This window comes from Gymnoscopelus braueri (assembly GCF_963280865.1).
Source record: "Gymnoscopelus braueri genome assembly, chromosome: 17".
NCBI classification, from domain to species: domain Eukaryota; kingdom Metazoa; phylum Chordata; class Actinopteri; order Myctophiformes; family Myctophidae; genus Gymnoscopelus; species Gymnoscopelus braueri.
In genome coordinates this window covers 50,655,232-50,670,594 of record NC_137617.1, presented here as the reverse complement: position 1 = coordinate 50,670,594, position 15,363 = coordinate 50,655,232, and the positions used below count along the sequence as shown (strand labels likewise).

General features: G+C 47.1%; 1 protein-coding gene across 3 annotated transcripts in view; it reads left to right on the top strand.

The window, feature by feature from the left end:
- Positions 1-13,920: 13,920 nt before the first annotated feature.
- Positions 13,921-15,363, top strand: part of LOC308105285 (actin, alpha skeletal muscle B-like) — a 17,182-nt gene continuing 15,739 nt past the window's right edge. Inside the window, exon 1 of one of the 3 annotated variants that reach the window (XM_080455932.1) lies at positions 13,921-14,035. The gene's annotated coding sequence lies outside the window, so the exon portion shown is untranslated. Of the gene's footprint in view, positions 14,036-14,293; positions 14,310-14,571; positions 14,618-15,363 lie in introns of those variants that run through there. The other 2 variants (XM_080455933.1, XM_080455931.1) reach the window with 2 other exon arrangements.

Below are 15,363 nucleotides of genomic sequence, written 5' to 3'. Positions count from 1 at the left end.
ATTAGGGCCTACGGCACTACAGGGGTTGGTTCCGGGGACAGCCCTTCCAACGATGCTGCAATTGGCGGAGCCACCGGAGCAAATAGCTCTGGCTACTCAGGCCACCATCACAGCACTGCCAGGCCATAGTTTGTCTGACTTGCAGACTTTACAGACAGGGGACGCGGTCATTCAAGAGGTTCTCGGGTACTGGAGGCAGGGGACACGTCCAAATCCTACAGAGCGTAAACAGCTGTCAAAGACAGCGTTAGCACTGCTTGGTCAATGGGACCGCTTGGTTGAGAAGGAGGGTGTGGTCTACCGTAGGGTTTTCCGCCCGGATGGAGGAGCAGAGTCAGACCAATTGGTCTTGCCCATTGTCCTGAAGGACAAGGTCTTGACCCAGTTACATCAGGACCACGGGCATCAGGGAGTCGAGCGCACCACGGAGTTGGTGCGTCAGCGGTGCTATTGGCCCGGTATGTCCGCTGATGTGGCCCGCTGGTGCCTGGAATGCGAGCGGTGTCAGGTGGCCAAGGACACCCGACCGCCTGCACGAAGTTACATGGGCCACTTACTGGCTTCCCGGCCCAACGAGATTGTGGCCGTCAATTTTACCATCTTAGAACCTTCCCGGACAGGGTTGGAGAATGTCTTGGTCATAACGGACGTCTTCAGTAAATATACACTGGCCATTCCCACTAGCGATCAACGGGCGTCAACAGTTGCCCAGGTGCTGGTCAATGAATGGTTTTACAAACTAGGGGTCCCTGGCCGCATTCATTCTGACCAAGGCCGAAACTTTGAAGCATCACTCATCCAACAGCTCTGTAATCTGTACGGCATTCAGAAGTCTCGCACTACTCCGTATCACCCGGCTGGGAACGGACAGTGCGAGCGCTTCAATCGAACTCTACATAACCTCTTGCGCACTCTGCCCTCTTTTCGTAAGAGGGACTGGGTCGATTACCTTCCCCAGATGCTATTCTGTTATAACACCACCCCCCATCAGGCCACAGGCGAAACCCCCTACTACTTACTGTTCGGGCAGGAACCACGTCTACCTGTGGACTTCCTGTTGGGGAGGGTCCCGGAACCGGTAGCGGGTAGTGTAAACGCCTGGGTCATTGAACATCAGACCCGGCTTCAGATAGCTTTCGAGGGGGCTCGGGATCGGTTGAAGGTTGTGGCAGATCGCCGGAAAGCGCATCATGACCTCAAAGTCCGGGACCCGTCCTTGGAAGAGGGGCAGCTAGTTTATCTTCGTGACTTTGGTGTAAGAGGCCGCCACAAAATTCACGACCTGTGGCATTCCGAAGTCTATAGAGTGCTTAGAGCGCCCATGCCGGGTGGGGCCGTATACACTATTGCGCCGGTCAGTGACCCGAGCAGAGTGAAGCATATCCATCGCTCCCTCCTCAAACAACGGATTGGGAGAGAGTCTCCGGTCGGCACCTCCCCAAGTGACCAACGGATCGAGAAGTCACCTCCCTTGCAGTCACCACCCTTGGCGGGTGAAGACCAGAGTGATGGAGACTGGTTTGTTCTGTCTTCAGACATGCCTCAGTCCCGACTGGTCCCACCCGCAGGTCCACTTCTAACCGGGCCTCCCCGGTGTCCTTCTAGCCAACCAGATTACATCTCGGTTGGGCCTGTTAATCCGAACGAGCGCCCTGCGATATTAATAGACTTACCTTCAGGATCCTCTGTTCCTCGGTTGGACGGACCATCCGGCAACAGAGATAGTGATCCACAGATGAGTCCAGAGTATGGGGAACCTCACGATGGTGATTTGGTCCCCATTGTGCTGGCGGCTCTTGAACCAACTGCGGTTGTGCCTGTGGACTTAGTTGAGTCCAATAGGGTACTTCCACTCTCTAGATCACTGGTCTCTCAACCGGATGATCCATCCAGTAGTGGCGAGGCTGTCCAACGCCGAACTTCCAGGTCTACAGCTGGCCAACATTCCAACCTGTTCCATCTTCCACAGGCAGTGGATAGAGGACTGGTCTCCACCCCTGTTTCGGCATCGAACGCTGTCTCCGCCTTGTATAGACCCTGGAGTTAGGGTTTGGATAGGGTTTGTCGTGTTGGGATAAGTCATCGTCGGGCCGACGATGCAATTGGGTGGGATGGATTGTAGCAGTATGGGCGTGGGTTCCCACGCTGCCATCCTCCGCCCACTCATCAGTGGGCTGATTGACAACAGTATTAAGGCAACGCACCCTCAAACTTAGTTAGCTGTCTGTCTGTCTCCACACCGGTCCACTACTTGTTCAGGCTGGCCTGTTGGGCTCACCTGTCGGTATCTGCATCGCGCACCAGCGCAGGTATGTCTCTCCGTCTTGCTGTTTATGCAACTGTCTTATACTGTGTGGCGCATGGTCATGAACTTGACCATGACCGTTTGTGTCATTTATAGCCTCGGTGTGTTTATCCACCTCGTCGGCGTTTTACGCCCAGTCCGGTGTTGGCTTCACGCTGCACAACTGGTACGTTGGTGGTCCTTCCTCTCCACATTATAAGCCAATTAATTCTATGTCATAGCGGCACTATAATAATCATGGCCTTTATATTGCTACAGTTATTCCTACCGGTGTCCGCCGCTGCAAGCGGGCCATCATGGCTTCCGCCGTTGCTGCATAGCGGTACGTCACTGTGTGTCTCTCTGCTTCTGTCTTAATGAACATTAGTATTATAAATTGGTAGAATGACACGGCCACTTATCGTTTCAGGCACTGTGATACCACCTGCTGCTCTGCTGCTTTTTGACTCATCCACGCCTGTATTATAAACCCTCATATTGACGCTCCTCGCTGAGGTTCTCCTCTCCCCGTTTCTAAACGGCGTGGACCAACTGGCTCAGCTGAGCGTACACCCTCAGACGGGTTTAGAGTATCACTTTCCGACGCCAATGTCCCCACTCAGGCTCTCAGCCAGCCTTATTGTTTATTTGTTTATTATTTAGCGTTATTGCCTTTTCTGTTTATTTGTTTATTCTGTTTATTTGTTTATTACTTATTTTGTTATCTGCTTTTGTTTATTTTGCTTATTATTACTTATTTTGTTATTTGTTTACTTTTGTTGTTTATTTTGTTTATTTAGTGCTTATGATTATTGTTTCTTTTGGGTGAGACTAGGCCTACAGACGGCATTCCATTATAATATATATAAGATATAGTAAATATATAGATATATATATTATACATAGCTCCCCTAATCCAAGTCCAATGTTAAACTACTCTAATTGTCCGACACCACTAAAACCTATTCTCTGTCTTGCAGGCCTTTTGCTGGGGACCTCTTGGTGTGTGGAAGCAGGTGGCGGCCGCCCAGTCGGGTTGTGGTAACCCCCCCCCCTCCTTTGCGGTGCTTTGAGTGTGAAACCGTGTGCTGTGCCGGGGTGCCCTTCCTCTGGGTCGGTCGGCCTGCTCTTCCTCCCCCTTCCCCCCCAGCATCGGCCCTACCGGCACCTAGGTTTTATTATTGATTGCATTGTGACTTTGTTTTAGCTATTAATTGTTTTGCCCTTTTATTATTGATGCATTTACACTGTTCTTAAATTATAATAAAGCTTTTTGTATATTTGCCTAAAGCACTGTTTCTGCCTTTTAATTATTTGATCTTACAACGAACTTGTGTGAGGAGCAATCTTTGTTCAGGCGATTGGTTTACACTGTAATCATTTCCTGGGGTGCAACTCCCCAGGTGGCGTAGTTGGCTATAATATATATTTACCCATACCGCCCTGCTACACCTGGAACCAATAAGAGACATTTTCAGGCCCTGTCTGTCTGCCTGTCTGTCTGTCTGTCTGTCTGTCTGTCTGTCTGTCTGTCTGTCTGTCTGTCTGTCTGTCTGTCTGTCTGTCTGTCTGTCTGTCTGTCTGTCTGTCTGTCTGTCTGTCTGTCTGTCTGTCTGCCTGTCTGTCTGTCTGTCTGTCTGCCTGTCTGCCTCTCCATAAGAGATAAATCCCCTCCTTTTCTCGTACCTCCCTGTGTATACACACACACACACACACACACACACACACACACACACACACACACACACACACACACACACACACACACACTGGTAGGAGACATTCCATGGCTGGTTTAGCGTAGCTCCAGTGTGTTGACGTTATCCGGCCAATCAGGAGGCAGATCAGCCCTGTTCCCCTTTAACAGAGCAGCTGGTTTGCCATTTTCGGTCAAAGACCCTCCGAGCCAACACTGTGTGTAGTGTGTGTCAGTGTGTGTGTGTCAGTGTGTGTGTGTGTGTGTGTGTGTGTGTGTGTGTGTGTGTGTGTGTGTGTGTGTGTGTGTGTGTGTGTGTGTGTTCTTTGTAAGAACAGGATCCTGTGCAACACCCCTTATTTTTAAAACAACATACTTCACCGTATATTCCAATTCTAGTGTATTATAACAATTCACAATGTAGGCATTTAGCAGACGCTCTTAATCCAGAGTGATTTACAGTAAACAAGGAAAACACGAGGTAATACATCAAATGCATATAAATAGTAATCTAGGATCAAAGTCTAAACTAAAACAGTATAATATAAAAAAAGATCTATAATCTCTAGTGAAACTACAGACGAATCCACAGGCGCGCTGCCTGTAGCTGCCTGTAGGCGGCCATTGCTGCGGTGTCGCGTCCGCGGAGCGTTGACACCGCAGCAATGGCTGCGCGCAGGGCAGCGCTCCGTGGATTCGTGTATAGACCAGTGGTGGAAAAAGTACTCAAATGTTTTAAAGTAAAAGTCCAGAATAAAAAATGTACTTGAGTAAAAGTACAAAAGTATTGGTATCCAAATGTACTTAAAGTACCAAAAGTAAAAGTACTACAATGTTTGGAAATAGCCGATCTACAGGCGATGCGACGCGTTGTGAGCTTGTAGATCGGCTATTTTAGGGCTGAAGTGGTTAATGTATTTTTTATAATGTAATAATTTATACCTGCAAAGTAACTAGTAACTCAAGTTTTCAAATAATTGTAGTGGAGTAAAAGTACAATATTTGCCTCTGAGATGTAGTGGAGTAGAAGTAAAAGTATAGACAATTGGAAATACTCCAGTAAAGTAAAAGTGCCTCAAAACTTGAGTACTTGAGTAAATGTACTTTGTTACTTTACACCACTGCTATAGACATTAAGAAGGCCAGGTCAACAAATGAACCTGGTATCTGTCTACATAACATGATGTCTAGTTACATTTTAACCTTTGCATAATTGCAAGGTTGTCAAGGCCAAAGGTCAAGTGCTACGGGCTGAGATAGAGTCTGACTGCAATGGAGAGTTCATTCACAGTTTGGGAGTCAGAAGGGTCTGGGACGTTTAGGAGCGTTGTAAAGGACCATGGAGTGGTTGTGTGTGTGTGTGTGTGTGTGTGTGTGTGTGTGTGTGTGTGTGTGTGTGTGTGTGTGTGTGTGTGTGTGTGTGTGTGTGTGTGTGTGTGTGTGTGTGTGTGTGAGTGTGCGTGTGTGCGTGTGTAAGCGTGTGCGTGCGTGCAAGCGCGTGCGTGCAAGCGTGTGCGTGCATACCTTCTCCATGTCGTCCCAGTTGGTGATGATCCCGTGTTCGATGGGGTATTTGAGGGTCAGGATACCTCTCTTAGACTGAGCCTCATCCCCCACGTAGCTGTCTTTCTGCCCCATGCCCACCATCACCCCCTACACACAGAGAGAGAGAGACAGGCAGACAGACAGGCAGGCAGACAGACAGACAGACAGACAGACAGACAGACAGACAGACAGACAGACAGACAGACAGACAGACAGACAGACAGACAGACAGACAGACAGACAGACAGACAGACAGACAGGCAGGCAGGCAGGCAGGCAGGCAGGCAGAAAATCAGTAAAACGTTTCATAAAGGTTTTATACTAGGTGAATTTAAAACATTGAAATATTGCTGGCATTTGTTTCTCTAGTTTATACCAAGATAACCTTGTGGATGTGGAACTCTTTCTGACAGCAAAATGCACAATTCTTATGGTTTAGTAAGATAATACATATTTAGTTTTGATTATGTTAATGTTATGTTACTTTTGTAAACATATGTGAGCAGGCCTGGTGTTTCGCCTTTTACTTTTTATATTGTGGTATTGCTACCACCAAGTGCTTCTTCCACCACTAAATTTGACCCACTGGTAGTCGACTAGTCGAGGTTTACCTATTAATAATAAAAGACACGCACCAGCTAGGTCCTGGATTAACTCCAACCTGGTGTTTGCACTCTCCATTTACAACCCGTACATCTACATAAACGTTCAGATTTCAAATATAAAGTGCTTATCTCATGGCCACGGGTGTTATAATTATGTACGGGCCCTCATAAGTACCCATATCTTCCGTATTATTCAATAAAAAGCATTTTGATCCTCCAAAGGTGGACAAGAAATCAAAAATAATTCCTCCATTGATTAGAAATTGATCATTCTAAATTTGCTCCTCATTGACTTACATTGTACGGTAAAACAGCTCTCAAAGTCACTCTTTTAGCACATAAACAAACACAAACAAAGTTGATTCAGACAATATAGAACATCACCAAACCCAGTACTGTTTTTATTTTTTATAAAAATGTTAACTTCCTGTTGATTTTGCTATTTTTATTATGAAGAAAACCCGGACTGGATTCGCGGATCCGGATCCGGATCTTCAAATAGTAAAATAAGTAGGAAGTTAACATTTTTATAAAAAAAACAAACAGTACTGGGTTTGGTGATGCTCTATATTGTCTGAATCAGCTTTATTCGTGTTCATTTACGTGCTAAAAGAGTGAGTTTAAGAGCTGTTTTACCGTACAATGTAAGTCAATGAGGAGCAAATTTAGAATTATCAATTTCTAATCAATGGAGCAATTATTTTTGATTTCTTGTCCACCTTTGGAGTTACATCATGCCAAGGTAACTACACAACCCAAACCTCTACCAAAGTGGTCTTACCCTTTAAATCCCTTAAATCCCTAAAACAGACCTGGGTTGCAACTGTTTTTGGTGTGCTAATTTATAACAAACACAAACACACACATGTAGGCACGCACGCACTCACGCACGCACGCACCTTAACTGTACACACATGTACTGTCTCTTAACACTATGAGTGATCATATAAGATCATATTCACAGTGACTCCAATTCTGTCCCCAGTGTGACATGCTGACCCCAATCAGCTACTTTCATGTCCAACACACACACACACACACACGCGCACGCACACGCCCCACTGGCCCAATGGCCCCACTGGACCCGGACCCCACTGACCCAATGGCCCCACTGGACCCGGACCCCACTGGCCCAATGGCCCCGGGTTCCACTGGACCCGGACCCCACTGACCCAATGGCCCCACTGGACCCGGACCCCACTGGCCCAATGGCCCCGGGTTCCACTGGACCCGGACCCCACTGACCCAATGGCCCCACTGGACCCGGACCCCACTGACCCCACTGGACCCGGACCCCACTGACCCAATGGCCCAGGGTTCCACTGGACCCGGGGCCCACTGGCCCAATGGCCGATCCGTCCTGGACTCACAGTCTAGGAGCTCAGCATATAATTTGTAAAGTTGAGAGAAGCTTCTCTCTGCTCTGTGTGACTGCTGCTCCTAAATTAGGATGGGTTGGATCCACACACACACACACACACACACACACACACACACACACAGGTCTGGCATGTCTCGTAGGAGGATGTGTAGAGCTACTCTATAAACTGGTGATGTCATCGCCTTGGCCGACCCACTGTGTGGTTCTGGAAACTGAGACACACTCTGATGACCCTGACCTGTGTGTGTGTGTGTGTGTGTGTGTGTGTGTGTGTGTGTGTGTGTGTGTGTGTGTGTGTGTGTGTGTGTGTGTGTGTGTGTGTGTGTGTGTGTGTGTGTGCGTGCGTGCGTGCGTGTGTGTGTGTGTGTGTGTGTGTGTGGGGGTACTGTACTTCCATAAGTGGAGAGGAGGGAGAGGAGAATGACAGACAGAGAGAGAGAGAGAGAGAGAGAGAGAGAGAGAGAGAGAGAGAGAGAGAGAGAGAGAGAGAGAGAGAGAGAGAGAGGGTGTGGTCCCAGTTAGGAACAAGATTATTAGAGTTAACTCAAACTAAATAGGTCAAACTAGACTTACCTACAATTGGGGAAAAAAACAAAAGACATTTTAATTAACACATTAATTGCCATGTAATTAGTTACTGGCAGCGGGTTTACCTTATTTTGAGTCTTTTTGAAGATCCACAGGGGAAAAAAAGCGTTTTTATAAATGTGATAACATTGGGCAGTGGACCGGGTCACCGGGTCATTTCAGTGGACCGGGTCACCGGGTCATTTCCGGGTCTGTCCTTCACTGGAAGTCAAGGCATCATTCATAAGTTGGCGAAGAGCGCCCTCTAGCGGAATCACAACAAAAACATCACGTGATTCTCTTGTTTGACCCGGCAAACACTTAGCTGTGTCTCAGAGAATACGATTATTGTCAGAATCTCAGAACGTTTAGAATATTTAGCTGGTTCCCGTTTTCATTTTTCACAAGATCTGTGGTCGTTGGGATGACCTGCATTACAATACTCAGAGGTGGAAAAAGTACTCAAATGTTTTACTTAAGTAAAAGTCCGGAATTCAAAATGTACTTGAGTAAAAGTACAAAAGTATTGGTATCAAAATGTACTTAAAGTACCAAAAGTAAAAGTACTAAAATATTTGGAAATAACAGATCTAGATCTGTACATCTGCTAATCAAATAGCCTAGCCTAGGTTAAAGTGGTTAATGTATGTTTAATAATGTAATAATTTATATCTGAAAAGTAAGTAACTAAAGTTTTAAAATAATTGTAGTGGAGTAAAAGTACAATATTTGCCTCTGAGATGTAGTGGAGTAGAAGTATAAAGTATTTGAAAATGGAAATACTCCGGTAAAGTACTTAAGTACTTGTGAATGTGGGGGTCCTTGTCATGAACATGGTTGGTGAAAGGGTCTACTCTGTGTGGAGTTTACATGTTCTCCCCGTGTCTCCTAGTTAATACCCTCACAAAAACATGCAGTAGTGGTCACTATACTGCCTCCCCCTGGTCAGCCGGGGCGCCTGATGGAGGGGAAAGGAACTGGTTGGAATAACGTGTTCCTTCCACGCGCTACGTCCTACCAGGGAAACTCCCCCCTGTCAGGTGACAAGAAGGTCAGTTGGCTCTCTTGCATTGAAGGAGGCATGAGCTCGTCCCTGGGCTCCCTAGGCTGGTGGGTGGAGTGTAGTGCCCAGGAACGCTTAGCAAATTGGCACTGGGTGAAAAGAAGGGTTACAAAATGGAGGGATAAAAATGATAGGAAAAAAATATTAACATGTTTGACAACCACTGATCTATGATCTACATCTACATAACACAGGATCAACCACAAACAATAAGTCAACATTTCACATGTTTATCTATAACAATAATATCAACCACCGATGAGACAGAATCTGATAAAAAAAAAATGTGGACCAGACTGAAAGAACGAGCCCAATCGATGGTCTTGAAGGGCGGATCCAAACCCAGCCGCCCGGATTCGTGCGGGGCTTCCTATTGCTTCACCAATCTCCCCTCCCCCCTCCAGCCTGTGCACGGAGCACGCTGACGTCACCCAATTTAGAGCGACGCCCCTCTGCACTCTGATTGGTTAGGAGATAACAAGGTCCTAAGACCATCGTTCCTGCATGGTTCGCCCAGGCTTTTTTTCTTTTGTATAAAAAAAAAAGGCATGGGTTTCCGAGGCTAGTTACAGCATAACCCAATGTTGACCCAATGTTATTCTCCATAGAGAAATGACTTACATGCCCCAGAGGATGAACCAGTGACGCCAGGACGCCAGGACTGGCAAATGTAAACACACGGGCCCTCATTTATCAACGCGGTGCAGCCCAAATAATGGGCGTAGGGCGAGATCACCGCACCTTTCGGCATTTATCAATATATCCTGACGTGGGCTTCATCCTACCATACGCTGAGATCTCACGTCTGGTCGAGACCAGTTGTTGACGTTGGCTGCGCCCGTTTATTCCATTCTAGACCTGCGGAGCAGCATTGTCTGACTGTCTGACAGGCATCTGGACACATAATCCACTCCTAAATGTATATCTACACACTAATAAATAATCCCTGTGAAAATATAACATTTTATAAAGTAATTTAAACAAACTGCTTTAACAGTCATTCAGTTGCATTGGCTATTTGAAAATAGCAGATCTGCAAGCTCAAAAACGGGTCGCATCGCGACGCGTTGTGAGCTTGTAGATCTGCTATTTTCAAAATATACGAGCGCTTTTGCGTCGGGACTCGGGAGTCCCGCGGTCGGGACTGCCGACGATCTTTTCATGGACAGTGAGGTGTACAAACTTACAGTAGCTTGTGGAGTATGTTATGGAGTTATGTCATAGAGAGTTTTGAAGACAACCTGGCTGGGTTAAGGATATAAACCCGACGCTCCAATCTCTTATTAACGTGGCGGAATCACTGCCGCGGAATGACTGCCGCACGTCCGAGTCTCACGGGGAATATCCTACATGACTGCTTGTGCACTGCTCGGTATGGGTTAAATAAATTAATATACAAACGTATTCCATTCATGGCGATGTGATTGGTATCATAATATGTCATTCATGTAGGCTACAAGCCTACGTGACAAAGATTGTACCGCTACGGATTACATGAAAGACACAGTTGGGCGTGTGTGTGTGTGTGTGTGTGTGTGTGTGTGTGAGAGTGAGAGAGAGAGAGAGAGAGAGAGAGGTGAGGCGTGTGCGTGTGCGTGTGTGTGTGTGTGACTTGACAGGCAGCGAGGCGAGGCGATCGGGGGAAACTCTTTCTTATTGGCTTTTGATGTCTTTGGTCGTATTCTGATTCTTCTTCATGTCGTAAAATCGGGGCGTTTTGAGAATATTTAAGGGCGTGTTATTTAAATGACGCTCGTTTTCAGACGTGAGATTTATCAAAGCTCCGACCTGATGTACGCCAGGATTGGCTGTGTAGGATCCGTTGATAAATGTGACTTTGACGTTGGTGTACGCCGAATATATGGAAAAATATAAGCCGGTTTATACGCTGCGTTGATAAATGAGGGCCACTGTGCTGCTACTTCCTACTTCCTGTGTCTCCGCAGGATATTTCCCCCACCAGGCCTTTGCCCCAGAAAATTCCAGTGGAAACAGGTGGATAGGCTCTATGCACAGCACAAATCGGGCCTCTTCCTTATTTCCTTCACAGGTTGTTACAATGATACTAATAAAGGCTCTGTTCCATTCTGGTTGTTACAATGACACTAATGAAGGCTCCGTTCCATTCTGGTTGTTACAATGATACTAATGAAGGCTCTGTTCCATTCTGGTTGTTACAATGATACTAATGAAGGCTCTGTTCCATTCTGGTTGTTACAATGATACTAATAAACAGAGTCAGGGTGTTGACTCACTGGAAACACTCTGCTACACCAGTGGGTCTCAAAGTGTGGTTCAGGGACCCTCATGGGTTCTTGAGGGGGTTCCAAAACGGACCCTTACGGGTGTGTAACTCTGAGAGTGTACATTACATTACATTACATTACAGTCATTTAGCAGACGCTTTTATCCAAAGCGACTTACAATAAGTGCATTCAACATAGGTAGGGAAGGAAACTACTAATCACCAGAAGTCTTAAGTTCATTCTCTTCTAAAACAAGCAACTAAGAGTATACCTAGCGCTAAGGTAAAAGTGCAATATACTTATACTTTCTTAAACAGATGAGACAAGTAGAAAATCAAATGAGCAAGAGCTAAAACAAATAAGTGTATCAAATAAACAAGATCCAATAAAAACAATAAAACAAGAGCTCGTACAACTACCGTAGTTAACAACAAGTAGGCAAGGCTAAGAGGAAGGATAGTGTTTCCTGAAGAGGTGAGTTTTCAGCCTGCGGTGAAAGATGGGCTGTACAAATGGAACCAAATGGACCCTTACAGGGCTGTAACTCTGAAAGTGTACACATGGAACCAAATGGACCCTTACAGGTCTGTAACTCTGAGAGTGTACACATGGAACCAAATGGACCCTTACACGTCTGTAACTCTGAAAGTGTACACATGGAACCAAATGGACCCTTACACGTCTGTAACTCTGAAAGTGTACACATGGAACCAAATGGACCCTTACACGTCTGTAACTCTGAAAGTGTACACATGGAACCGAATGGACCCTTACAGGTTCATTTGTGCCACACTATATGCTACGCTACACTAAATGGAACAGAGCCTTCATTAGTGTAATTGGTAAAACCTGTGAAGGAAGTGAGGAAGAGGCCCAATTTGTGTGTGTGTGTGTGTGGTGTGTGTGTGTGTGTGTGTGTGTGTGTGTGTGTGTGTGTGTGGGGGGGGGGGGGTTCTACAGTTGAAGTAGAGGTCAGTCTGGTTTGTTGTGACTCTGAGGGTGCAGCCTTAATCACTCTCACACACACACACACACACACACACACACACACACACACACACACACACACACACACACACACACACACACACACACACACACACACACACACACACACACACACACACACACACACACACACACACACACAGATGCCAGTGCAGACAGTCTATTGCTGACAGGTTTAATGGGTTTGGCAGTTGGGCTGTTGAATAGCTATCACAGACAGACAGACAGACAGACAGACAGACAGACAGACAGACAGACAGACAGACAGACAGACAGACAGACAGACGGATTTGATCCTTGATACGCGGCCTTTCAAATCCAGCCCTATGTGTGCACTGATCAGAGCAACGGTCGTTTGAACTGAACATTATGTGCAAGTGAGTTTTTCAAGCAGGAAGTCAAACAAACAAAACAAAACAGAAGCTATTAGTCGTAAACGTCTCAACGCTCAACACACCTTAATGAGACGATCTGCTAAATACAGTGAGATAGATGTTAAAGACTCTGAGCAACTTGTACGGAAGTTTAATCTGCAACATACGTTTAGGTAGTGGTGTGTGTGTGTGTGTGTGTGTGTGTGTGTGTGTGTGTGTGTGTGTGTGTGTGTGTGTGTGTGTGTGTGTGTGTGTGTGTGTGTGTGTGTGTGTGTGTGTGTGTGTGTGTGTGTGTGTGTGTGTGTGTGTGTGTGTGTGGGGGGGGGTCCTTATCCTGAACTCATTGAAGACATTGTACACACTACAGACAGAGTCTGTAGAAATTGAGCAGTGTAATAAAATGTGTTGAATACTTCATGGCAACACACATTCAGCAGTGTGTGTGTGTGTGTGTGTGTGTGTGTGTGTGTGTGTGTGTGTGTGTGTGTGTGTGTGTGTGTGTGTGTGTGTGTGTGTGTGTGTGTGTGTGTGTGTGTGTGTGTGTGTGTGTGTGTGTGTGTGTGTGTGTGTGTGTGTGTGTGTGTGTGTGTGTGTGTGTGTGTGTGTGTGTGTGTGTGTGTGTGTGTGGGGGGGGGGTCCTTATCCTGAACTCATTGAAGACATTGTACACACTACAGACAGAGTCTGTAGAAATTGAGCAGTGTAATAAAATGTGTTGAATACTTCATGGCAACACACATTCAGCAGTGTGTGTGTGTGTGTGTGTGTGTGTGTGTGTGTGTGTGTGTGTGTGTGTGTGTGTGTGTGTGTGTGTGTGTGTGTGTGTGTGTGTGTGTGTGTGTGTGTGTGTGTGTGTGTGTGTGTGTGTGTGTGTGTGTGTGTGTGTGTGTGTGTGTGTGTGTGTGTGTGTGTGTGTGTGTGTGTGTGTGTGTGTGTCATCTCTCTCTCTCTCTCTCTCTAGCAGGAAGCTGGAATGCGGGGCGAACGACGGAGGAGAGAGTTAGGCGACGCACGGAGCGCTCTGATTGGCCGATGCCGCCGGGGCCTTTGCCCTATAAGGAGTGGAGCCTCTGGGCCGGAGGAGAGGAGGAGAACCCCTCCATGTTTGGGAGTGATGGAGCAGGGAGGAGACCAGGAGGAGTCTGGATGGAGGAGCATAAACCAGCCTGACAGCCTTCTCCTTCTGCCCACTGCTGTCTGCTGCTCCTCCTGTTAGGACCTCCTCCTCCTCTCCTCCTGTTCTAACCTCCTCCTCGTGCTTTCAGGGTGAGTTACTCCTCTATCACCTCCTCCTCTCCTGTTCTAACCTCCTCCTAGTGCTGTTAGGGTGAGTTACTCCTCTATCACCTCCTCTATCACCTCCTCCTCTCCTGTTCTAAACCTCCTCCTAGTGCTGTTAGGGTGAGTTACTCCTCTATCACTCCTCTATCACCTCCTCCTCTCCTGTTCTAACCTCCTCCTAGTGCTGTTAGGGTGAGTTACTCCTCTATCACCTCCTCTATCACCTCCTCCTCTCCTGTTCTAACCTCCTCCTAGTGCTGTTAGGGTGAGTTACTCCTCTATCACCTCCTCTCCTCCTGTTCTAACCTCCTCCTAGTGCTGTTAGGGTGAGTTACTCCTCTATCACCTCCTCTCCTCCTGTTCTAACCTCCTCCTAGTGCTGTTAGGGTGAGTTACTCCTCTATCACCTCCTCTCCTCCTGTTCTAACCTCCTCCTAGTGCTGTTAGGGTGAGTTACTCCTCTATCACCTCCTCTCCTCCTGTTCTATCCTAGTGCTGTTAGGGTGAGTTACTCCTCTATCACCTCCTCCTCTCCTCCTGTTCTAACCTCCTCCTAGTGCTGTTAGGGTGAGTTACTCCTCTATCACCTCCTCTACTCAACTCAGCTCTCCTCTCCAAACATCTCCTCTCCTCTCCTCTCCTCTCTCCTCTCCTCTCCTCTCCAAAAATCCCCTCCTCTCCTCTCCTCTCCTCTCCTATCCTCTCCTCTCTCCTCTCCTCTCCTCTCCAAAAATCCCCTCCTCTCCTCTCCTCTCCTCTCCTCTCCTCTCTCTCCTCTCCTCTCCTCTCCTCTCCTCTCCTCTCCTCTCCTCTCCAAAAATCCCCTCCTCTCCTCTCCTCTCCTCTCCTCTCCTCTCCTCTCCTCTCCTCTCCTCTCCTCTCCAAAAATCCCCTCTCCTCTCCTCTCCTCTCCTCTCCTCTCCTCTCCTCTCCTCTCCTCTCCTCTCCTCTCCTCTCTCCTCTCCTCTCCTCTCCAAAAATCCCCTCCTCTCCTCTCCTCTCCTCTCCTCTCCTCTCCTCTCCTCTCCTCTCCTCTCCTCTCCTCAATTTTGATGTATGTCTTCTATTTGAACCTTTCCTTAGGTGTGTGTGTGTGTGTGTGTGTGTGTGTGTGTGTGTGTGGTGTGTGTGTGTGTGTGTGTGTGTGTGTGTGTGTGTGTGTGTGTGTGTGTGTGTGTGTGTGTGTGTCAGAATCTCTTCTCAGCAGCTCTCTGCTGGGGGGGGGGGGGGGGGGGGGTGAACTTACTGGTAGAGTTTGCAGGTTCATGTCCTGTGCTGTGTTTGAGTTAATTGGTTTGGGTTGGGTTGTGTAA